This window comes from Filicampus tigris, chromosome 21 (genome assembly GCF_054856515.1).
Source record: "Filicampus tigris isolate MCC_2025a chromosome 21, RoL_Ftig_1.0, whole genome shotgun sequence".
NCBI classification, from domain to species: domain Eukaryota; kingdom Metazoa; phylum Chordata; class Actinopteri; order Syngnathiformes; family Syngnathidae; genus Filicampus; species Filicampus tigris.
The window spans coordinates 14,267,052-14,293,489 of NC_141237.1; the positions used below are offsets into that span (position 1 = coordinate 14,267,052).

Below are 26,438 nucleotides of genomic sequence, written 5' to 3' on the forward strand. Positions count from 1 at the left end.
TTGGTTGATAATGTAATAGAATAGGTTCAGTAAATTACCAGTACTACAATAATTATTATAGTTATAATGAAGTTAGAATAATGAGGTACAGTATGAAGGAGTGGGAGTAACTTTCATGTCTTCCCACTCCTTTTTGGATGTGTAATTAAACTGTTTTATTTGTCTTTTTTTGCAAATATTTCTGTCTGTTCTACTTATTTGTTTTTAAATAATTGCATATGTTCCAACTAAAAATTGCTCACTATGTGTGTCTGTGAGGGGGGTTAATGAACCAATCTTTTTTTAAAAACATTGGTACAATTTAGCAGTCAATATCTGTGGTGCTTGCTAGTAAACATTTTGAACAAAAGGTATGTATGCTTCTTTGTGTGTCTTATTTTTGTGACATTATGCACACTCTGTCAGGAGATTGACAGGTAAAAATATGCAATTTTAACAAAGGCATCTTGATTTCATCCTTAATTTAACACAATACTTTTACAATAATTTTCAAAAGAGAGTAAAGATTATTCCCAATCAAGCTAAGCCTCGATGGAGCTCTTTATTATTCACGAAAGATGACCTCAGCCCATTAAAAAACTACCGGGTCAGCATTCTGCTGCAGCTCTAGAATAATAGCGTCCCCTTGTGGCCTGATTGTGTAGCTACAGAGCCACACAAGTCTCCAGACACGCATTCACAAATCGCGGGACGCATTTGTGACTTCTGGACAGCAGGACTGTAGCAAAGGTCACATGTAAAAATACAGCCAATCAAGAGGCCCATTGTTTACAGATCTTCCACATACACATCTCTGTACGCATACAACCATGTGTTTGCGCATACAAATGTATTTATTTATTTACTATCAATTTATTTAGCGGATTTTTGTCGCACATTTGTGACTTCAGTTACGCATTTGTGGTTTCTCAATACGCATTTGTAACTTCAGTTACGCATTTGTGACTGTGTTTATGGATACGGATTCTTTCTACACATTTGTGGATTGAAATACGCATTTGTAAATGGTTTTGCTACAATAATGACCCCATAGATCCGCGCCTTACTTAAAGTGTGTTCAAGTGGACTTGCCGTTGCCGTAGATTCAGCCCTAACCCACACACAGCTCACACGTACGTACGCAACTACGCACTACTAACTAACGCGCCTCTCCATGATCCACACGCTTGATTGTATATTCCTGTTTTTTTCTCAGATGTACTCATGCCACAAAACAGAACGTCCATCACTAATTTTCTAGAGTAAAACATCTCATGCTGAATCTTTGTGTCCGATTAAAGTTTTCTCGGTGCACGTTGGCCTAGTTTACCTAAGTGTAGCTTAGCTCGCTAGCTGCTAACAAAGAGACGCATTTGTGATCAACATCGCTCAGCAGAGATCAAGTTTGAGCTGCAAGTGTTATGGTGATTGTCATGTGAAAATGTGCGCAAAAAGGACAGCAGAGTACGAGGAGGAACGTTTTGGAACAAAAGAGGCCAACGAGCGACAACGTCAACTACTGCACGCCATTAGCAGAATGCGGCCAAGAATCGTTCCCCACAGAGCAGGTTTGGTCGCTTATTACTTTCACTTTTTGAGGAAATGCTTTCCAATTTAAACAGCATACAGTGCATGCTGTCTGTCTTGTTACTAAATACAGTTGAACAAAATTGTTGGTACCCCTTTGTTAATGAATTAAATGAACTATTCAAATCATACATTGGTTTTGAAATGTGGTTATTTTTAAAAACAAACTCTTGAAACAAGGATGGACAAAACTGTTTGGACCCTTAAAGAGACACTGTGTAAGAGGGTTTGTTGATTTTTCAATATTCATTATTTTAAAAATTAATTTTCAATAATGTGCAAAAATATATGCACTATCATGTCAATGTAATTTTTCTATGTGATTGTAGGAGAAGTAATCGCTTGCGCGTGCGTTTTTAAATTATAAAGCACAGCCGCAAAGAGTATGTCCCTTTCTTATGAATTTGGTGACTTTTTTTAGGATGCGTTTCTTACTAAGAATCTTAGCAAGGTAGAGGGTACGCAAATGAACATACTTTTTGTATATGTAAACAATGCTCTCTTTCAGTCATTTACTTTAGGACATACCGTATCTCAAAATAAAACGTTTAGCATGTCCCCCTCGATGTTGGCGTCTCGTTTCTGAAAGAGCAAGCATTGTTTTTCAAGTTTTTTAAGGATTAGTAGCACTCATAAACACGCAAATTATTTTGTGTAATCAACCGTGATTTTGGAGTGATCACATTAGCCTGTAACTTCAAATTACCACAGCTGGGCAGTCCGTCCCTGGGCCAGACCGGTCGGACCCTCCGGCCCGGCCGGATGCCCATTTTTGGGGCGGGCTTTGGTGGTGGCTGACAATTTTTTTTTAAAAATGGCTGGACTAAGCATGGCCGGAAGTCGATTTTAGTCCGGCCCACTAATCGGCCCTCGTGCGTGTGACGTGCTTGCGAGGCGGCAAAATTTAATCTCAGACTACTCGATGAAAGGCTTCTTTTTAGGCTTCTTTCTACTCCTGCGTCGGCACAAGCGACAACTGATGTTATAGGGATTGTGGTATTGCCTCCCAGCACTCCGTCTTGTAATGGTATGCCCCAGTTGTAGGTGGGAGGCGCGGGTTACGAGATGTGAAAATAAGGAAATACAAACACGCTTGAACGCACATTGCTGTCGCACGTCTCTTCTTACACAAACAACTGCCACATTGATTCACGTGACTGACACATTGTGCTGTTGGTGACAGGTCTGCAACACATGCCACGAACACATAAGGATTTGTTGCTGTTCTGATCGGTTCGTTACATCACATTTTGCGATGACATACAGTTTCCCACACGTAGAGGATGCCCCACGCAGCTCGTTGCTGCTGCAAAGCAACTAGTCTAGCTGCGTAGTGTGTGGAGAGAATTTCCTCACCCACGTTCCTCCTTCCAGATCGTTTTCGCAATAAAATTAAATGCATCGTCTAGTCATCTCGTACCCTTAATGGTTGTCGCAGGCACGATATCCATTGTGGTCGCTGTCTTTTTGAAGTGACGCCCCCTGACTTGTTTCAAAACAACTTGTGTCCACGAGTAGATATTTTTTTTTTTTTTTTTTTTGTTTTGTTTTTGTTTTTTTGGAGTATATTCAAGCTGCGCGCAGCACTGACTCAAGGATGACGCAGCCACATCAAGGTGGAGTTCATGCACTTCTCTGGCGTCTTCCCTATTTCCGGAAATACGCCATAGCCAACCAGCTGTGTATAGTGGTTTGCTGGTATGCTTTTATTTTGAAGGCCGGGAAGGAGGGGACGTGTGGAAAATAAATAATTAACTTGACTACGACTTCTGGCTGTTGGACTCAAATAATTATACAATATGACAAATCCATCCCAGGGCTCACAATGCAAGTAAGCACATGCACGTTGGCTAAGTACTACTGGCGCATTTGAAGCGTGTCCACAGCGTGTTCAAATAGTAAATTAGCCAGCTAATGATCCTCTGCCGTTAGCGTCTCTCCCGCAACGGTGTCAATCACGGACGCCTTTTTTTTTTTTGGGGTCGGGGGGCCGACAATGTTTATGAATATGGCCAGAGGGTCGCGGCCGGAAGGGTACCCAAGTCAAGGGTGGAGGGTCGCGGCCGGACCGGCAAAAAATGGTCAAGTGCCCAGCTCTGAGTAACACTCATCAATTCAGCAATCAAGATATCTTTGTCACCAGTGTTGGGCAAGTTACTTCCAAAATGTAATATATTACATATTACTAGTTACTTGCATGTGAAAGTAATATGTTTCTTTACAATATTACTCTATTTGTAAAGTGATGCGTTACTCAAGTTTAAGTTACTTTTTCAAAAATCGGGGATTCATATATTTAATAATGATTTCAAGACCTTAAAAGGAAAATGCAAAATTTGCTGCCATACTCTATCTGGTAAAGTTAACTTATGAGCATATTTAACTATATAGTGTGGTCTATAATATTAAATGTTTCAACTCTATGTTGTGGTGGGACATCACTACCTTTGATCAATATAGGTATCAATAAGATTTATTTTTTAAATATAAATATTGGAACTGATATTTTGTCCAGTAAATAAATAATCACAGACTGTAAACCACAAATGAAATTATTGTTATATATATATATATATATATATGTACATTTTACTGCATATGGAGACTATGTGGGTGAGGTCAACAAACGGTCACCCTAGGACATTCAAGGAAATGAAACTTTTAACATATTGATGTAATTGTCGATTTCTCTCACAAAATATATATATATATATATATATATATATATATATATATATATATATATATATATATATATATATATATATATATATATATATATATATTATATATATTTTGTGAGTATGAATTAAAATTGTGGGTGTGAAATGTTTTCTTCTTAGTAGGAATCAAAAATCTGTGAGTGCATTGTTTTGTTAATACAACTCTCGCTTCTAAAACAAATCTTCACTACTTACGAATTGCCAGCTGAGGATACGAATCACTTGTGTGAGAGGTCAAATCAACACAACATGCAAATTAGGATGACGTCACGCAGGCCACAGGCAGATCCCAAGGGGAGCGAATCGAGCCGCGAGCCCTCCACCCGCACATGCATAGAGAACAAAACAAAGATGGCGAACGCGAGCGGATCGGATGGCGCCTGACTTGGGGGATTGTTGTCAATGCGGACGTGGAGATCGATGGTTCATCATAAGCTTGTTTAATTTCCGCCCTGAGGTTGTCCACCTGAGTCCGAAACTCAACAGACTGAACCTCCGCCTTATCGAGCGGCGCCGTCCTCAGCTACCAATCGCTCGGAGGATAGCACCTTGCCCGTCAGGTGGCGCAGCGTTAGTATCTGTGCTAGCCTTGGCTTGGCGAGTATTCATCATCAAACGAAGCTTAACAGGGAAGGCAGAACTCCAAACGTCCGTAAAGTCTGCACCGGTGTTTACAAACAGTCTCATAACACTGGTAGATGGTCACACAAATCACGGTTAAAAGCTCAGCCAAAACGTGTTCTCACATGGCGCTGCCCCGCGAAAGTCGAAATCGAAATCGCAATACCAGTCAGAAAAATCGCAATACAATCTTTTCCTAAAATCGTTCAGCCCTATCTTCAACTGAACAAGACATCCTCTCATCACCACAACCACTGCACAGCTTTAAACCCTTCGCTAAACTATCATACGCCCGCCCACTCTTTTACGATCCAATGACAGCCTTATTTTATTGTGTGAAGGCGAAGGCCTTCATTCATATCTTATTCCTACACTTTAAACGAATTATTCCATTTTATTCCGACCACTTCTTCGGTGTGCGACTCCTTCCACATTTTTCATCCGATTGACATCATTCAAGTTTCAAAACATTCAGAAAAATTCATGCCTTCCGGGTTAGTATTTTTTTTCGTTCCCCAAATTTACACTTTCCCCAATATTTCCCATTTTTCACCCCAAAAAATCCCATTCGTTTCCAATGGCACTTTCAACATTTGCCATATTAAACAATTCACATTTACATCATTCCTATTTGAAATTCACAACATTCATCTCATTCAACTCATATTGGTCAAGATTTTCAACACACCCCAAATTCCTATTTCCCACATATTCAACTCATTCACCCTTCCCACCATCTTGGACGGGGACATTAGCTAGACTGGGGATACTCACCCCGAGTTCCCCCCAGTGCTGCGGCCATTTTGGGCAGGGACATTAGCTCGACTAGGGCTACTCACCCCGAGGTCTCCCCATTGCGGCGGCCATCTTGGGCAGTGACCCCTAGTGACCAGGAAGTGACCCAAATTACCCGGAAATAGACCGGAAATGACCCGGAAATGAACCGGAGGTGACCTAAACGACACGGACATGAACCTGAAGTGACCCAAATGACCTGGAAATGAACCGGAAGTGACCAATACGACCCGAAAATGAACCGGAAGTGACCCAAATGACCCGGAAACTGAACATTTTTTTAAGTCCTTCAAGGCTATTCTATATAGTTTGAGGTCATTCAACTTCACTCAACTTCATTCAGTATCATTCAACTTCATTCAACTTTATTCCACTTCATTCATCTTCATTCCACTCTATTCAACTTTATTCCACTTCATTCAACTTCATTCAGCTTCATTCCAATGCATTCCGCAGTTTCTTTCAGCTTCCTTTGCTGAACTATTGTTTTTTTTTTTTTTTGAATACACAATAAGCGCAAAAAATAATGTGGTGTCACTGAGTAATGTGGTAACAATTTTTACTCTGAAAATTCACTAGAATGCACGATATGAAGCGTAAAATAACAAAACAAAAAAATTTGCCCCATGCCCGCCGGCGTCCACCCACCCAAGTAGATTTCAAATCTATGGGAAACATGGAACGGAGACCCCGGATTGTTGAACAGCTGTAGCTGTATGTCGAGCAACAACGGGAATTCCACTGACAAAGCTCCAACAATTAGTGTTCTCAGTTCCCAAATGTTTATTGAATGTTGTTCAAAGAAGAGGTGATGTAACACAGTGGTAAACATGACCCAGTCCCAGCTGTTTTGGAATGTGTTGCAGCCGTAAAATTCAAAGTTCATGATTATTTGCGAAAAACAATAGTTGATCAGTTTGAAAATTAAATGTCTTGTATTCAATTAAATATAGGTTGAACATGATTTGCAAATTATTGCATTCTGTTTTTATTTATGTTAAACACAACAATTGGGTTTGTATATAGAGTAGTAATATTTGTTTGTGTGTGGCTTTCTGGAAAACAATAAATGTTTACGTTTAGGCACCCCTGCGATCGTCACACTTTTTCTGTTACAAACTGACCCCTCTGCCCCCCATCAGAGAAGGGAAAAGTTAAGTTTGGGGACCACTGGGGACTTGAATAACTATAATTGAGGTAGTCTTAATATTTCTTTTTTTTTAATTGCAGTGCATTGATTTTAGTGATGCTATTACATCTCCTTAGCAATAAATGCATTTGCAACAATATATTTAAGTGGCTTAAATGATACAGTGTAAAGAAACAAGATATAAAATAATGACTAAAACTTATTGCATTATATCATGAATATACAAAGCCAGTACCGCTTTTGATAGCGCCACCACTAAATAAGGTGCAATGTCAGACCCTGTGCAAATCTTTTCACAAATAACCAAAGATGCCCCCCCCCCACAAAAAAATGCATCAGTCAGTTTGCTAATATCAAAACGCATGTTGTAATCGTAACTCATCTGGTTGTCCCAATCACATTAATTCTACAGATAAACCATAATACCATGTATATTTGACTTCTTGTGTCTCGCAGACGCAGACAGAATTTTTGAGTTTGCACTTATCCTAATCCTTAAGGTAAATGCTTTCCTGCGTTTCACAACTGTCTACACAAAATACACTACATAATTCATCACTTCCATACATCCATCCATCCATCCATTATCTGTACCGCTTCTCCTCACAAGGGTCGCGGGGCGTGCTGGAGCCTATCCCAGCTGTCTTTGGGCAGTAGGCGGGGGACACCCTGAACTGGTTGCCAGCCAATATATATATATATATATATATATATATATATATATATATATATATATATATATATATATATAATTCATCACTTCCATACATACATGTGTATATATATATATATATATATATATATATATATATATATATATATATATATATATATATATATATATATATATATATATATATATATATATATATACGTATATATATGTGTATGGTGTATGTATATATATGTGTATTTATATGTATATATGTGTATATATATATATATATATATATATATATATATATATATATATATATATATATATATATATGTGTATATATATGTATGTACATATATTCATCCCAGCAACATTTGATGCTGCAGAGCTCCTGAAGAAGCAGCTTGGCTGTCAGAGTGAAGGGAGCAAGGAACCCTAAGGGGTCATAAATGGAGCTGGCCATGGACACTATCCCTCTTCGAGTGCGTGGTCGTGGTTTAATGGCGACATTGAATGTGAAATTGTCCTCTTCCACCACCCATTGCACTCCAAGTGCACCTTCAGTTGAGAGTTTGTCTTTGTCCAGGTTGAGTTGCATCACCTTCTTAGCTCTTCCTTCCTTGGGAACGGTGGCAAGTTCCTGACGGCTGTTGGTTATCCATTTGGAGAGTTGGAATTGAATTGACCAAAGAAAACTGAGGGATCTTTTCCTCTTCCTCCTCTCAGTGGTCCATGATAATCTGCATTGGATCCATTACCACTGGTGTGTCATGCCAATCATCAGCATCAATGTTGTAAAGTTGGACATCCTTGAGGTATGGCCACTTGACTATATCATCTTGGTTAGGGATGTTTTGTCTCGTGACTGGCACTGACTGGTTTTTATGGGTGTTTGCCACTGGGAGGGGTATGACTGTGCTACCATGTATCTCACTCACTTCCAGACCTTGTACTCTGTAACTGGTTTCAGTCTTTTTTTGACCCATGGTGCACAGCAGGATGTTGGTCTCTTTTCCTCTGATCTTCAACTGGTGCATGAGCCGGTCTGTACAAAATCTACATACAAACACGCTTTGAGCACAGTTGCTGTCTCACATGTTGCGATGACAGTTTCCCACACGGAGGCGGATGCACCACGCAGCTCGTTGCTGCAAAGTAAGCATAAGCAAGCTACTCACCCACATCCTGCCTTCCAGATCGGTTTCGCAATACAATGAAATGAATTAAATGCAAAACAACTTTGACAATATTTATGAATATGGCCGGAGGGTCGCGGCCGGAAGGGTACCCAGGTCAAGGGTGGAGGGGTGCGGCCGGACCGGCAAAAAATGGTCAAGTGCACAGCTCTGCTGTTTAGAATGCCATGTAGACGATCAAACGATCTTTCGGCTTTATGAGATTGTGAACACGTTAAGCAGCTTAACGATCAAATATCATCATATCGCCCACCCCTAATTTTAACCATAAATCACGCTCGACTGGTTCTACTCGTTCAAAGTCCACAAGCGCATCGTCTATATCACTCCCATTTCTTGTTTCAAAGCTCCCGCGATCTATGGCGTCCGTCATTATGACTCGAAAGAATTCCAGAACATCCTCTTTGGGCTTATGACGCCGTCAAGGGTACCTGGTAAGACAAGGGTACCTGGTAAGATAGTGCTACATTGTATTTTTGTTTGAAAATAGATTTTATGTGTGTGTGTGTTTTATTCAACATGACTATGTTTTGGACATTAAAAAGCAATGAAAAGAGCTGATAGTGAAAACGTAGACAGCTGCCCTGATGCATGCCGACTTTTGGATGGACAATGAAATGGAATAAACTGTAGGTCACTTACAGATGGATGTCTTTTGATTATGTTCAAATTGACATACATAAAAGCCAAACAAATTTTCTAATTGCTGATGAGAAACGCTGTCTTTGACCTCATTCAGCATATTGCCCAATCACAGGTGAAAAAAATAATCGAAAATGCGTTCTCTAAATGTGATTTGTCTTATACTTTATGTAATTGAGTGCCTGATATCTTGTCTACAATATATCACACATGGAAAGACCATATATGTTGCAGACCTTGATGTTGTTCCAACATCACCATTGTAAGCTAACCTTTTTTTTTCAAATGAAATTATTATTATTAATTTTTTTAAAGTAAGCTCTATAAGACTTCGTTGACATTGACTTTTTGATGACTCTTTATCACTTGCACAGCTGTAATTATTCGGTACTGCAGCACCTGTCAAGTCCCAAATGTTCTTTTAGTTATAGTTGCTTGCTTGTAATTTTAAAGATTTTGAGAACTATATATTGTGTAAAACTACGTACAAGATTAAGCTGAATAGTAAACAAATCATTACTTTGTTTGAATCTAAAGAAAAAAAGCTGTGTAGCTCAAAACTAACAGACACATTCCTTGTGTGTTTCTACATGGCTAATAAAAATAAATGCTGATATTACTATTTTTTTTTTTGACTGTCTTGAAGAAATGGTGGTGTATACTACTAATGGAAAACTTCATCCTAGGCAGGTTGGTATTGTGCAACTGTATAATTTGTCTGAATGAAAAATGTATGTAATGTTATGTCTTATTTCTTATAATGGAAATTATTTGCACACTGCTCAATGCTTGCAATGGATGCTTCAAAGGCATTTCTGTGAGGTGAAATCCTTCCTGTGTTCTGACTTAGTAAGCACCTGGACAACACTTCTGAGGTTGATTTCATCAATATTTTCATTTATTTCTGAAGCCCACTTTTATAACAATGTTTCTTTCCACCGAGAAATCCTTCCTTATGATAAAAAAAATCTCTTTACCGTGACAGTTTTAGGGAAATACGTTCTTTAAAATGTTGATGCTATTGACTTTTTAAAAAATTGTATTTGAATAATGGAAAAAAAAACTGAAGAGGAGCAACAACAACTTCTATCGGCTATATGCACATGTAATTAAGATGGAGATCTAACGGGTGATGTGGTGCTGCATTGGAGATTGACCAACTGGGCCGGATTCTGAGGAGGACCTACTTCTCCAAAGGAGTCATCCTGCAGCGCTTTATCTTGAAATGGACTTACACACTATTCGAGTTTGCGTTGTATAGCACTGCATTGTTTGTTAACTGTTGCCACTCAGCATCCATTGCAGCCTGGTCATCCTGGAAGGGGGATTCCCCCAATTTGTGGCTCCTTCTCAGGGTTTCTCACTTTTTCTCAATTGTGTTTGGAGTTTTTTCTTGCCCTCCTTGGGGGTTAAGATGAGGGGATGGCCTTGTGGTCTTTTTAAAGCCTTGAGACTTTTTTTCATTTAATAAATTTGACTAAACTAACTTTTTGAATGTGTCTTTTTGAACAGTCAATTGGTTGAGTACAAACAGAAAGCAGTTTTTGTAATCATTAATCATGGCAAATGATGTTGGACCTATAAGGTAAAGTATCAAAGACAAGAACAGACTATCTTAAATAAATGATTGTGTCCATCTCATCTTTCATATTCAGTTATTAAATTAATGCTCCAGCATCATGTATACATAGAAGTAGTGGTTCAGTCTTGTGTCAATGTTAATTAGAAACATTATAAGACAAACGCTGCAGTTAAAAATGCACCTAGCAGACAGTTGGTTGATTCATACATTACGATTTTATATGCGATGGTTTTTATCTTTTATGTAGCAGCCACTATTGATTGATTGATTGATTGTCTTTATTTCGTACATGTAAATAAAGTCATGTCATGTCATCTTCCAAACCGCTTATGCTGGAGCCTATCCCAGCCGTCAATGGGCGAAGGCAGACTACATCCCGAACTGGTCGCCAGCCAGTCGCAGGGCACACATAGACACTGTCACTGAGCGGGAATCGATCCCACGCTGCCCGCACACAACTCAGGCGTGTGTACCACTACACTATCAGCGGAGATGTAAATAAAGTAATACGCAAATTAAAATACAAATATACATTTATCTATGGGTCAAACGAAGAAAATAAAAACAAATTATAATTACTACTACTATAATTACTAATACTATTACATGCTCGAAAGGGTATATGAGGAAGTATAAACTAATATCTAGTCCTACCTTTTACATAAGATCCTGCCTTTCCTCTTATATTCTGTACTGTATTGAAAACAATACATAAATAACAATAAATAAACTATGATTACTTCAATTATACAATGCTGGGTCTTTCTAAATATGCAGATATTTAACAACAAAACATGAATATTACAAACAGCTACTGGTCATACCATTCTGACACAGGTATATGAATATTATAGGACATTGTATATAAATATTATTACACATTTCTTAAAATGCAACACCATGACATGACCTTTTAGAAATTCTAAGTATAAGTAGAAATATTGAGTATTATAAGTACAACGAGTACAATGCTCACGTCCATGTTACAAAGGATTTTCGAAATTTCTATACTAGTTAAAAATAGCCAAATGTTATAAAATTCTGGTTCTGGACCTTCTTCAAGGTACTTGACGTAGTATCAAATCAGAGGAAACTAATTTAAAGGTTATCTCGTACTGATCTCTGGAGCAGATGTCTATCAGCCTATGGAGTAACTATACGTTTTAAACATAATCACGTTACTGTTACGCTGCCTGATCGTCACAAAAGTGTGTGTGCGTGTGGGGGGGGTGCCAATAGTAAGCGGTGTTAATGCGCGTTTTACAAGTTGATGTGAAAATGTAATCGTTTTTATTTTTATCGCTTTTATTTTCATACTTTTGTTTTTCAAATCTTTACTACCACCACTTCCTGTCGAAAATGTAAAACGCTTTTATTTGTAAATCTTTACCACCACTTCCGGTCTGACAGCACTTTTCCTGTCTGACAGTACTCTTCCCCGGCCCCTCGGGGCCCCGCCAGGAAGGGGCATTACGTTCCGTGGTCTACGGTCTGCAATCAGACCCTTCTGGTAGGCCCCCCCACCCCACCCCCGCCTCGCGCGCACACACACACACACATCAGACATTGCTTTTGAAATGTGGTTCAGCAGAATTATTTTTAAAACAAACTCTTGAAACAAGGATGGACTTGATTGGACCCTTAAAGGGAGGTCAACCCCAAAATATTTATTCCAGAATATGTTCTATCCAGGCCCACGAGTTGGAACAAGGCATTCTGATTAATATTGCGTTTGTGGAATATGAGTTAAACAGCAAAATTCACCCACTTTTATATGGAGTAAGATAGCTGTCAAAAAGGCATATACGTGATTAATGATTCGTATCCATGATTTAATTATTTCCCTATGAGTACAAATCAAAATTGTGAGGGTTTGAATGTTTTTTCTTGTGAGTGCGAATCAAAAATCTGTGAGTGCATTGTTTTGTGAAATCATGGGCAAAAATCCTCCGCCACTTGTGGTAGAAGCTTGAGGATTGCTACACACTGTGTTGATTGTCACCCTGTTTTAAGATACATTCAAAGAATGGGGAAATCTAACAGTAAAATCGGTGATAAAAAATGTTCCTAAAGAACACCATGTAAAGACTGGAAATTCGTGAAGCATCATTGTCCTTCCAAAATAAAACACTTCAACCTTTGAATAACGCAGTGCTTCTCAAATAGTGGGGCAGGACCCCCTGGAGGGCGCGGTGCGATGCTGAGCGTGTGACCCTGGGGAACATGCTTTTTTTCCGCCGTACTACAATAAATGTAAATTCTAAATTCTTAACAAGGTTATTCTTGGAAGTTGAACTCTTTCTTTTTGTTTTCTTTATGTTAACTAGGATACGATGTTATGCAGAGGTGTACCTATAACAAATTTTACCTATAACAATTTTACAGACAAATGCTATTATTTATAGTTGCAGCGGAGAGTGGGTGGTGGGGTGGGGGGCACAAATTGTTTTCTTCTTGCTAGTGGGGGCGTAACAGAAAATAATTGAGAAGCACTGTGATAACCCAATATGACTTTGCTGGCCATCTTAACACAAAAGCTAACGAACCTGCAGGACAAAATAAAAACTAATCGAAAAAACTGTTAAAAAGAAAGGACGGCAGAGTCCTGCGTACCCTTAATTAAATTCTGTGTGTGTATGTTTGCGCAAATCATTCGTGAAACCCCTGTGTGAAGTGTGTGAGTGGACAATGTGATTGGGAATTAAAATACCACAAGGTATTTTATTCCATAGAGTGTAGTAGGATTGTAAACAGCAGACTGGTGTGGATGCAGAAGCAAGAATTATCCACTTGAAAAGGTTGAAGTAAGAATTACCTCAACAGAAAATTTGAGTTGCTGTCGTACTGATAAGAAACCAGTGTATACAACACCCAAGGTGTTAACAAACTGGACTAAATTCTCTATAAATTGGGGAAAATATGTAGTAAAATTAAACCCAGGATGTAGTGTAAGGAATGGAAGTTTGTTAAAAAACAGGATGCTGATAAAATCCAATATTTAGACACATGGATAGCTGAACACGGCTTTAATGGTTGGTTAAATACACAAAAAGTAGCCGCGTTGCAGGAATCAATTATAAAAAAGACAGGAAACGAAAAGAATAACCAAAAAAAGTTTATCTATGCTCAAGGACGAAACCAAGAGGTATTTCAAAAGTAACAAGGAAGTTACATTTTTGCATGATTCATGAGCTGTAGAACTTTGATAAGAAAGAAAAAAAAAAACATGCGCGCGCACACACACAAAGAAGCAAAAGAAGCAGCTGTTGGCATTTATGACGCACTTTCAGTAGACCAAATAACAGATAAAAACAAACCACTCAACAACACAATACTGAGAGAGATGCAAAATTGTGCATCGAAAAGTGAGTGAACCTTTTGGAAAAATAAAGGGGTAATGACAAATGAGGAATCATATGTAGTAAAGAAGGTGAACCCATCCTGGCATTGCCACGTCTCGACAGGGCTCCGGGGAGGGATGGTACAGATCGTGGAACATCACTTTACTGCATATCGATGTCAAGCATGTGTGACTTGTATAAAACATAATTCATAAGTCAATGTCAAATTCTTCAAGCACAGTAGGCGGTGCAAAGGGATTTTATTCAACTGAACAAAATAGGACGATAGTAATATTGCCTAATGCTAATTAATGTGTTGAAATTGTTCCAGCAAAACACTCCGATGCTATTACTGTGGCAAAGACGTTGTGTAAATATATCATTATGGCATACCACAAATAATTTGGAGTAATAATGGAAGTTATTTTGTAAATATTGTTGAGAAAACAGGACAAACGTTAGTTATCCAGTTTAAGCACCGTTGTTCATAACATCCACAAAGTGCACAGCTGGTGAAAAGAACGAATGGCGCTGTTAAAAAAAAATGTAAAAGAGAATTATGAAAGGAGCTGAACAGTTAAGTCCGTTTGAAATTCAGTATGGAAGACCATTTATTTTACCCGTTGTAAATAATCCATTAGGTCCTAAGCAAATGGAAGAAATTGAATAAAGCGAAAGTCAACTCAAACATATTTTTTTCAAGAATATGTTCTTATGCGGGCGGCACGGTGATCGACTGGTTAGCACGTCCGCCTCACAGTTCAGAGGTCGTGGGTTCGATCCCGGCTCCGGCCTACCTGTGTGGAGTTTGCATGTTCTCCCCGTGCCTGCGTGGGTTTCCTCCGGGTACTCCGGTTTCCTCCCACATTCCAAAAAAACATGCATGGTAAGTTGATTGGACTCTCTAAAAATTGCCCTTAGGTGTGATTGTGAGTGCGGATGTTTGTCTCTGTGTGCCCTGCGATTGGCTGGCAACCAATTCAGGGTGTCCCCCGCCTACTGCCCAAAGACAGCTGGGACAGGCTCCAGCACACCCGCGACCCTTGTGAGGATAAGCGGTATGGATAATGAATGAATGAATGTTCTTATGCAAGCCCACTAGTTGAAACACAGCATTCTGATAAATTTTCGTTTGTGGAGTAAGTGTTAATCCACTCGTTTTTATCCATCTCTGGGGGCGGCCATTTTGTGTTCTGTCGACTGAAAATGACATCACAACTGCTCACAACAACCAATCACGGCTCAGATTCAGAAAATAGGTCAGCCGCCTTTAGTAAAGCTTTGGATGGCGGTCGATCGTCAATAATGACGGACACAGACGGGTTGACAGTTCAATGTCTTTTACTTGTATACCGTATTTACCGGACTATACGTCGCTCCGGAATACAAGTTGCACCAGCCATAAAATGCATAATAAAGGAGAAAAAAAACATATATAAGTCGCACAGGAGTATAAGTCGCTCCACCCCCTCTCGGAATCCAAGTTGTCTCTGTCCCGTAACGCAAATAAATGTGTCCATATAAATCAAATTAATAAAATTGTGCGCTTTGAGCTACGATGGTAACATGTAGCTAAAATCCACACATGTAGTAACAAGAAAGTTACAGTAAGATAACTTTAAACTCACCAAAACGGTCGTAGAGCAATTAAATAATTCTTTTATTTATTGCCAACCGTGTAGAATGTTTCCAAGTCTCCAAAAGTATTTCTGTATTCGGTCGTAATTTTCTGCCTTCTTTTTTTTTTCCTCCTCTTCTTTCCTCCTCCTTTGCCTCGTGCGTCTGTGTGTGTGTATGTGCGTGGGTGACTGATGACGTAAGACCACAGGCAAACATGGCCCATTTAAAGGAACAGTAACCTATTTTGTATAGATGGATTGATAGACAGTCAAATTGTCTTTTATCATACTATTTTAATTACCTACTTAAAAAAATATTAGATTTTAACCATTTAAATTATTCATACATTTTAATAGCTTAGAGGATTTATCTTATATTTCTTTGTGTGGCGTACAATAATATGTGAAATTAATATAGAGGTAATTGTCATGGCTTGTTAGTGCTGACTTGTATTTATTATGTTTTGTCTCCCTCTGCAGATTGACCAAGATGTAAAATGGCTGTAAACACGTCAAGATAACATGTCGCTTAGCAGACTACTTGAACTGGAGTTGGCGTGATTAAATCTGCCAATAAGAAGACAAGTTAGAAATATTGGGGACAGATTCAGTTACGCTAAAGCGCCTGCAGAGGGAGACAAATCATCATAAATACAAGTCAGCACTAACAAGCCATGACAGTAATAATGTTCTACTGCAACTATGTGTTAATAATTTCACACATAAGTCGTTCCAGAGTAAAAGTCGCACCCCGGGCCAAACATTTAAAAAAAACTGCGACTTATAGTCCGGGAAATACGGTACTTGCTTGAACATACATTGCTGGTTCTTAAACAGTGATAGCACATTACAGCGCTCGTAATGGAGACTCTCGGTACTACACATGACAGATCCTAGATCAGATAAAGCATCAATCTTAGAACAAGCAAATCACTCCACCTGTCATGTAAGGACTTCTCTCTGGCTGCGCAAAATGACAGAAGACTGCTTGAGTCAGTCAAAAGCAGCCAGAAATATCAATGGAAAAAAAACATTTGGTGAGTGACACTCCTCTTTTACATTTCAGATTTCTTTCACCCGTTTTTTGATGAAAAGAGCCAAATTGTGGTTTCATATGAGGTGAGTCGCTGTCCTGTGAAAAACACTGTCCATTTTTTTCAGTTGTTCTTATTTTTACGTGAATATGGTTTCACCTGCCCCTGTCTGTAACCATACTGTACTTTAATCTTCTGCACCTACAATTCAGCACGTCGACAAAAATGTATGTCTTGTATGGATACTGTTAATAGCTCTTGCTAAATTGGTCGCTCCGTTTTTATTAATTAATTTAAGTAGTCTCGCAGAACACAAAAAAAACAAGGACAGTGTAGTGTTTAAGAAAAAAACGTAAGCAAAATATGTCCCATGATTTGTTCTAGTTTGTAGACATGTCACATTTAGTCCGATTTAGTTATACACTGAAAAAAATGGTTGAATTTACTCAATTATATTTCGTCAAGTGGTTGCACAAAATAAAATAATCTGGAGCCAGATAAAAAAAGATACATTTTTTAAGTTTACCAAAAAATGTATCTTGAGTCGGATGATTATATTTTGTGCAACCACTTGAAGAATTAAAATTGAGTAAATGGTGCACAGCATTTTTTTTCAGTGTACTTTGAGCTATCTTTAACAGAAATGTTGTGACACGAGTGGGGAGTGAGGTTTATCTTCTAACAAATTCTTGATTGTCATTGATGTTTTTGTGGTAAAAACTTGTAGATGGGGGTACTTGTATGTACTTGTTGGTTGAATTTGAACAAGAAGAGCAAATTATATATCAGTACACATAAACCGAATACTTAATGGATTTTGAGTCACACTCCCCAAAATTTCCAGTTTACAATGCTGTACTGCTAAAATCTCATTGACTGTCGTGTCTATTTTGAAGGTTTCATGCAGAATCCAACAAAGTTGTGCACGTTTGAATTGAAAATATTAGTTTCAATGTCTTTTTTTTTAATAATAGTAGTAACAAGATGGCTCGTGTCATGGCTCAAGAACAGTAATAGTATTGATTTGATCAAAAAGACGAGGGTAACACTAATTCATTTTCTTTTCAACATACACTATATATATATATTTTTTTTATTCAGAGCCACATTTATCGATGTTATCGTTTAGTTTAGTAATTTATTTTGATTACATATTATCCAAGTTGGCGGCACGGTGGTCGACTGGTTAGCACGTCCGCCTCACAGTTCAGAGGTCGTGGGTTCGATCCTGGCTCCGGCCTCCCTGTGTGGAGTTTGCATGTTCTCCCCGTGCCTGCGTGGGTTTCCTCCGGGTACTCCGGTTTCCTCCCACATTCCAAAAACATGCATGGTAAGTTGATTGGACTGTCTAAATTGCCCCTAGGTGTGATTGTGAGTGCGGATGTTTGTCTCTGTGTGCCCTGCGATTGGCTGGCAACCAATTCAGGGTGTCCCCTGCCTACTGCCCAAAGACAGCTGGGATAGGCTCCAGCACGCCCGCGACCCTTGTGAGGATAAGCAGTATGGATAATGAATGAATGAATGAATTATCCAAGTTACCATAATCTCAGACAGTATACTTTGCATGATGAATAATTTTATGTAATTATATTTTCAGAAATGGAGACAGTCATGTCCAGGATGATATCTTTGGCAACTTGACCCTGCATGCTGAGTCGGAGTGTAACTGCAAGTCACTGGTGACGGCTGAGATCCAGACGGAGTGGGCTGAAAAAACAGCAGACTTGGAGATGGAGAAAAACACCGATGACAATTTAGATCGAAGATGAACACATGCACTCAGATGGACTATGGAAGTAAATCTGTGCCACCGGAGTTTGAATTCGAATTTCTAACACTGAATTTTTTTACCTTCAAAATTCCTAACATTGAATATTTTCAGCATTGAATTCAACATGTAAAAAAATTCAACTGCAAAAATTTCAGCTGCAAAAAATTCCCCTGCACAAAAAATTTAACTGCAAATAAAATTTGCCTGCACAAAAATTCAATTGCATAAATTCAGATTAAAAAACTTCATACAGGTATTTAAGGAGGAGCAATGGATCCCCGTGTTAAGTCATCCAACGTCCAACCAATCAGGTTTAACTCGGCTGGTCATGTGACTCCGACACGGAAGAAGGGGCCGTACCATGTCTCCCAACGCAACTGATGGTGCCGCGGTGAGTTTGTTTACTCTACTTGGACTTTTTTGGACTGTGCAAGTGCAGATGGGTGTCTATTTGTACTGACACAGCCAGCCTCCCCATAAATTGATACTAACGGGGGAGGTGGAAGGGATATTACAAAACATACCACAGAGATTATGGTCACTGATGTAGGATTGATTAAAGGGGCGTTACCAGTTCAAATAAGACCGAGAACAGAATATAGATCTTGTGTGCATCAGTGTCCATTGTAACCAGATGCATACGAGGGAATAAAACCTAGATGATTTGATACACTTGCAATATACCAGAATTTCCAATTACCAGAAAGCTGACATTAAATTGGTTTAAATGTTGCATCATTTAGTTGAAGAGGGACACAAAGTAAGCAAAAGCAAGTTACAACTTTGAAAAAAGTGAGTTAAATATTTAGGGCATAATCTTAGTGCAGGGGTAATAATTGTAGAATGGAAAAGAAGAAATAGAATTCTCCAGGCTTCAAAACATCAAACAAAGAAGCGGATGATCTCATTTTTAGGCCTAACAAATTATTGCAGAATCTGGGTTCCAAATTATGCGGAAATCAATGCGACCCTGACTAAAATGATGTTTAAAGACCTCAAACGTCATCACCTTTAAGGTGGACTGATGCAAAAGAGACGGCAAAACATGATATTGTGACATCAACAGGCAACTCAGTTATGCATGCAAAACTCTTATCAAAGCTATTAGAAGCAGTACAACTGGCACACACTCTAGCTGCCTGCAAGTGTGCAACACACACACCAGGCACGGACAGTGTGTCCCATGGGAACGCATCTGCAGATGAGACAACTAAAGACTCAACTACAGGACAGATGCATGTGTTAGGAGTAAAAGACATAGATTTACACAAGGGCATATTGTGAATGACATGCAACAACAACGTCCTGAAGCTGAACAAATACTTTAGGAAAAAAAAAAAATGGTGCGACATTAAGAGATGACCTGTGTACGACCAAACGGGAGATGTATTTTGTAAAGATATCTATACAAATGGGCGGCACGGTGGTCGAATGGTTAGCACGTCCACCTCACAGTTCAGAGGTCATGGGTTCGATCCCGGCCTCCCTGCGTGGAGCTTGCATGTTCTCCCCGTGCCAGCGTGGGTTTTCTCCGGGTACTCCGGTTTCCTCCCACATTCCAAAAACATGCATGGTAAGTTACAAAAAGAAGTTACATTTTTGTATGGTTCATGAGCGTGTAGAACAGAGATTAGAAAAAGATTTTTTTAAAAAAGGAAAGGGGGGGGGGCACACACGAAGCAGCAGAGGAGGCAGCTGTTGGCATTTATGACACACTTTCAGTAGACCAGATAGCAGATGATAACACGCCACTCGACGAGACAATACTGACAGACGTGAAGTGCGCGAAACTTTTGGGAAAATAAAGGGGAAGTAAGAAATGACGGATCATATGTAGTAAAGAAGGTGACCCCATCCTTCCATAAGGCTTGTTAACGTGGGCAGCAATTAAGAGTCCTGAGCCTTGCCACGTCTCTACAGGGTGGAGGGATGGTACAGATAGCGGAACATCACTTTACTGCATATCGATGTGAGGATGTGACTTGTATCAACCATAAGTCATAAGGAAATGCTAGTTAGTATGTAAGCACAGTACCCTTTAGGTGGGATTTCAGTATTCGACTGAACAACAGAGGGGTACCAACCATTTTGTCCAATGACACGTATTGGAGCTTGTAAACATCATTCAATTATAAATGTAATTAAATGCTTCCATGACATTCCAATTCTGAAAAGCATTTACAAACCCAATTCCAATAAAGTTGGATTGTTGTGTTAAGCATAAATTAAAAACAGAATACAATAATTTGCAAATCATGTTCAAAGCTACATTTAATTGAATACACTACAAATGGTAAGACATTGAATGTTCAAACTGATCAACTTTATTGTTTTTAGCAAATAATCATTCACTTTGAATTTTATGGCTGCAACAGGTTACAAAAAAGCTGGGACATTAAATACCCATGACCTTCGATCCCTCAGGCGGCACTGCGTCAAAAACCGCCCCTACTTATTTCAGCAAGTCAATGCCAAACCTCATTCTGCACATGTGAAAAAGTGTGTGAGATCTAGACTAGCCTGCCTGCAGTCCAGACCTGTCTCCCATTGAAAATGGGTGGCGCATTATGTTTTTGTCTTCATAATTAATTTATTTATTTGTTTGTTGTATGACTTATTTTCGGTCCTTGTTCAGCACTTTGCATACAGCCTGTTGGTTGTCTTAAAGTGTTCTATTAATACAGTTGAGTTGAGTAAAATACAACCTGGTTTATAAACATCTTGAAGGCAGTAAGAACCATGTCAGACTGCTTTTCGTTGATTTCTCATCAGCTTTTAACACGATACAGCCTCATGTTCTAGCTGATAGGCTTTTGTTTTCCTTTGGTCTACATGCGCATTTGGTCGGCTGGATTTTAGATTTCCTCACAAATATATCAACCGGTTCCCCTCAAGTGTGTGTTTTATCTGTACTTCTTTGACTTGAATAACTGTATAATTGAGGTCTTTGAAGCCTTAATATTTCATTTTTTCTTAAATTGCAGTGCATCGATTTTAGTGAGGTTTTTGCATCACCATAGCAATGAATGCATTTGCAATAGTGCTGTCAAGCGATTAAAATTTGTAATTGTAGTTAATCGCATTTTTTCAGTTAACTCGTAGTTAATCTCATATTTTATTTATTGTAAAAAAATCGCTTGATTTTTCTGTCCCATTATTTTCTTGAATTTTAATAGCCTTAACATGAATAAGAGGATTGATTTTCTTATGCAAATACTTTGTTAAAGCGAAGTCAACCCAAACATATTATTTTTTAAGAATGTGCTCCGTGCAAGCCTACTGGTTGAAACAAGGCATTCTGATAAATATTGTGTTTGTGGAATAAGAACCACCTGTTTTTAGCCATCACTGGGGGCGGCCATTTTGTCACGTCTTTCAACTGAAAATGATATCACAGTTGCTCAGGGCTAACGTAACGACCAATCACAGCTCACCTGTTTTCTGAAACTGAGCCATGATTGGTTGTTATTTGAACCCTCAGCGCATCTGTGATGTCATTTTCAGTCGACAGAAGTAATAAAATGGCTGACCCCTGAGATGGTAAAAAATTGATGGATTTTACAACTTAACTCATATTCCACAAACACAATGTTAATCAGAATGCCTTGTTTGAACTAGCGGGCCTGCATAGAACATATTCTTGAAAAAAAAATTTGGGTTGACTTTCTCTTCAATTGAAAAAACAAGCATTGGATTCAACTCACGCAAACAGCCCCTCAACCCTTTTCAAACACACACACATACACCCCCACACGCACGCATGCGTCTTTCAGCTGTTACTAAAAGAATGCTACTGAACACCAATTGGCTAACCTTGTCTTGCTTTAGAGAGAAAATATATATGACAAACACAACGCTGCATTTTAAGGGCAAGCAAAGAAAGTCTATCTAATCTAAGCAGTCTATGTAACCATAGGATGTATCTGTAGGTACAGTATTTATGTATATGCTGCAGCTACGTATGATCCAAGCTAAATATTAGCTGGATATGTGCATTTGTGTGTTGAACTTGTTGGTTCAATGTTGCAATTAGATGTACTTAGCCGATTCTGACTTTGGGTCATGAGCCGCATCGCGTCATTCTATGGCTAGGCGTCGGCCGAATGAGCCGGCCGGGCCAGCCCTGGCAGGATGACCGACCCCGTGAAGGGCGACTGCTGCCACCGCGGTGTCCCAGCAGCCGCGCAGCTGTGAAGTTCTGTGAGAATTGGCCCGCCCAGAGTCGCCGCCGCCGCTGCCCACGCTTTCCGCCCGGGATGAAGCGAGCAGAGGAGCTGAGCGCGAGTGGGGGCGAGCTAACGTGCTATTGCTACGCATCTTGGGCGGCAGGAGCCGCAATGCGCGCACAAATTTTTTTTTTAATTGGTCGTACTTTGTTCGTAGCTCTTCCGCGCGGCTAACAAGGAAACTAAATTTAGCACCGACATTCTAAAATCTTAACGGTTCTGGTTGAACCGTAATGAGGGAACTGATTCCACTGGAATCCGGGGTTTCGGTGCCCTTTTTCAAGATACATGTATAGATCATGGTAACCAGCAGCCTTTATCAATGCAGCCGCTGATTGCTACGGAAACCTTAATCACGCGATCAAAAAAATTGACGGCGTCAAAAGGGGATTGCATTAACTTTGAAAATAACGCGCTAAATTGACAGCCCTAATTTGCAACAATAATTTATTAAAGCGGCTTAAATGATACAGTGTAAAGACACAAAATATGAAATAATCGTTAAAACCCATAGCATTTTATCATGAATATACGAAGCCGGTACTGCTTTTGATAGGGCCACCACTAAATACGGTGCAATGTCAGACCCTGTGCAAGTGTTTTCACAAATAACCAAAGATAAAATTTTAAAGGATGCATCAGTAAGTTAATTTGCTAATACCAAACAGTATGTTGTAATTGTAACTCATCTGGTTGTCCCAATCACCTTCATTCTACAGACAAACCATAATACCATGTGTATTTGACTTCTTGTCATGCAGACATCAGTCAAGATGTTCGTCCTGAGCGGCAGAGGCCAGGGCACCCTCACATGAAAGAGGAAGAAGAGGATGAGGAAGTCCACCATTTCAAAGAGGAAGAAGAGCAGATGTCTCTTTGCATCAAAAAAGAGGAGGAGCCGGAGCATCTTGACATGAAAGAGGAGAGAGAAGACCCCCACTACATTAAAGAAGAGGAGGAGGAGATGTGCAAGCTGCCGTCGACTGGTGTCCCTTTGCAGAGTGAAGATGAAGGTCAAAATAAATATGAGGTGAGCAGAGGGGCGGAGCCTCCAAGCAGCAGCTTAAGTCAACACATGACAACAGAAGGTGATGGGGACTATTGTGGAGGATTGCAAGCAGACTGCCTCTTAGCTCCACTATCAGAGAGTGACGACATGTCATCACATGCTGATGATGATGACGAGTTTATAGGTGATGACAACAAAAGCTGGAAATGTTCTCACTGTGGCAGCACATTTGCTTGTAAGAAGAGTTTGAAACAACACATGAGAATACACACTGAAGAGAAACCTTTCGCCTGCACAGATTGTGGCCAAACATTCTCTCGGAAAGGAAACTTAAAAATACACACAAGTTGCCACACTGGTGAGAAACCTTTTTCCTGTTCAGATTGTGACCAAAGATTCGCTCAGAAGGGAGCTTTAAAAACACACGCAAGAAGCCACACTGGTGAGAAACCTTTTTCTTGCTCAGTTTGTGACAAAAGATTCTCTCAGAAGGGAACCTTAAAAACACACACAAGAACACACACTGGTGAGAAACCCTTTTCCTGATTAGTTTGTTGCCAAACATTCTCTCTGAAGGGAAGCTTAAACATACACACAAGAACACACACTGGTGAGAAACCTTTTTCCTGCTCAGTTTGTTGCCAAACATTCTCTCTGAAGGGAAGCTTAAACATACACACAAGAACACACACCGGTGAGAAACCCTTTTCTTGTTCAGTTTGTGGCCAAAGATTCTCTCAGAAGGGAAGCCTAAAAACACACACAAGAACACACACAGGTGAGAAACCTTTTTCCTGCTCAGTTTGTGGTCGAAGATTCTCTCAGAAGGGAAGCTTAAAAACACACACAAGAACACACACTGGTGAGAAACCTTATTCCTGCTCAGTTTGTGGCCAATAATTCTCTCGGGAGGATAACTTAAAAATACACACAAGAACCCACACTGGTGAGAAACTTCATACCTGCTCAGTTTGTGACCAAAGATTCTCTGAAAAGGCACACTTAAAAATACACACAAGAAGCCACACTGGTGAAAAACCTTTTTCCTGCTCAGTTTGTGGCCTAAGATTCTCTCAGAAGGGAAGCTTAAAAACACACACAAGAAGACACACTGGTGAGAAGCCTTTTTCCTGCTCAGTTTGTGGCCAAAGATTCTCTCGGGAGGGACCCTTAAAAATACACACAAGAAGCCACACTGGTGAGGAACCTTTTTCCTGCTCAGTTTGTGGCCAAACATTCTCTCGGAAGGAAAGCTTAAAAACACACACAAGAACGCACACTGGTGAGAAACCTTTTTCCTGCTCAGTTTGTGGCCTAAGATTCTCTCAGAAGGGAAGCTTAAAAACACACACAAGAAGACACACTGGTGAGAAGCCTTTTTCCTGCTCAGTTTGTGGCCAAAGATTCTCTCGGGAGGGACCCTTAAAAATACACACAAGAAGCCACACTGGTGAGGAACCTTTTTCCTGCTCAGTTTGTGGCCAAACATTCTCTCGGAAGGAAAGCTTAAAAACACACACAAGAACGCACACTGGTGAGAAACCTTTTTCCTGCTCAGTTTGTGGCCTAAGATTCTCTCAGAAGGGAAGCTTAAAAACACACACAAGAAGACACACTGGTGAGAAGCCTTTTTCCTGCTCAGTTTGTGGCCAAAGATTCTCTCGGGAGGGACCCTTAAAAATACACACAAGAAGCCACACTGGTGAGGAACCTTTTTCCTGCTCAGTTTGTGGCCAAACATTCTCTCGGAAGGAAAGCTTAAAAACACACACAAGAACGCACACTGGTGAGAAACCTTTTTCCTGCTCAGTTTGTGGCCTAAGATTCTCTCAGAAGGGAAGCTTAAAAACACACACAAGAAGACACACTGGTGAGAAGCCTTTTTCCTGCTCAGTTTGTGGCCAAACATTCTCTCGGAAGGAAAGCTTAAAAACACACACAAGAACGCACACTGGTGAGAAACCTTTTTCCTGCTCAGTTTGTGGCCTAAGATTCTCTCAGAAGGGAAGCTTAAAAACACACACAAGAAGACACACTGGTGAGAAGCCTTTTTCCTGCTCAGTTTGTGGCCAAACATTCTCTCGGAAGGAAAGCTTAAAAACACACACAAGAACGCACACTGGTGAGAAACCTTTTTCCTGCTCAGTTTGTGGCCTAAGATTCTCTCAGAAGGGAAGCTTAAAAACACACACAAGAAGACACACTGGTGAGAAGCCTTTTTCCTGCTCAGTTTGTGGCCAAAGATTCTCTCAGAAGGGAAGCCTAAAAATACACACAAGAACACACACTGGTGAGAAACCTTTTTCCTGCTCAGTTTGTGGACAAAGATTCAATCGGAAGCAACGTTTAAAAACACACACAAGAACACACACTGGTGAAAAAACGTTTTTCTACTCAGTTTGTGGCCAAAGATTCTCTCTGGAGCGAACCTTAAAAATACACACAAGAACCCACTTTGACTTGATGGGGAAAGTGAGGGATTGTAAATATGATTTTGATTGAAAT

The 26,438-nt window shown here is 39.6% G+C and overlaps 1 pseudogene; it reads left to right on the forward strand.

Annotated features, from left to right (window-relative positions):
• Positions 1-1,420: 1,420 nt before the first annotated feature.
• LOC147127733 (uncharacterized) lies at positions 1,421-25,863 on the forward strand (annotated as a pseudogene).
• Positions 25,864-26,438: the final 575 nt, after the last annotated feature.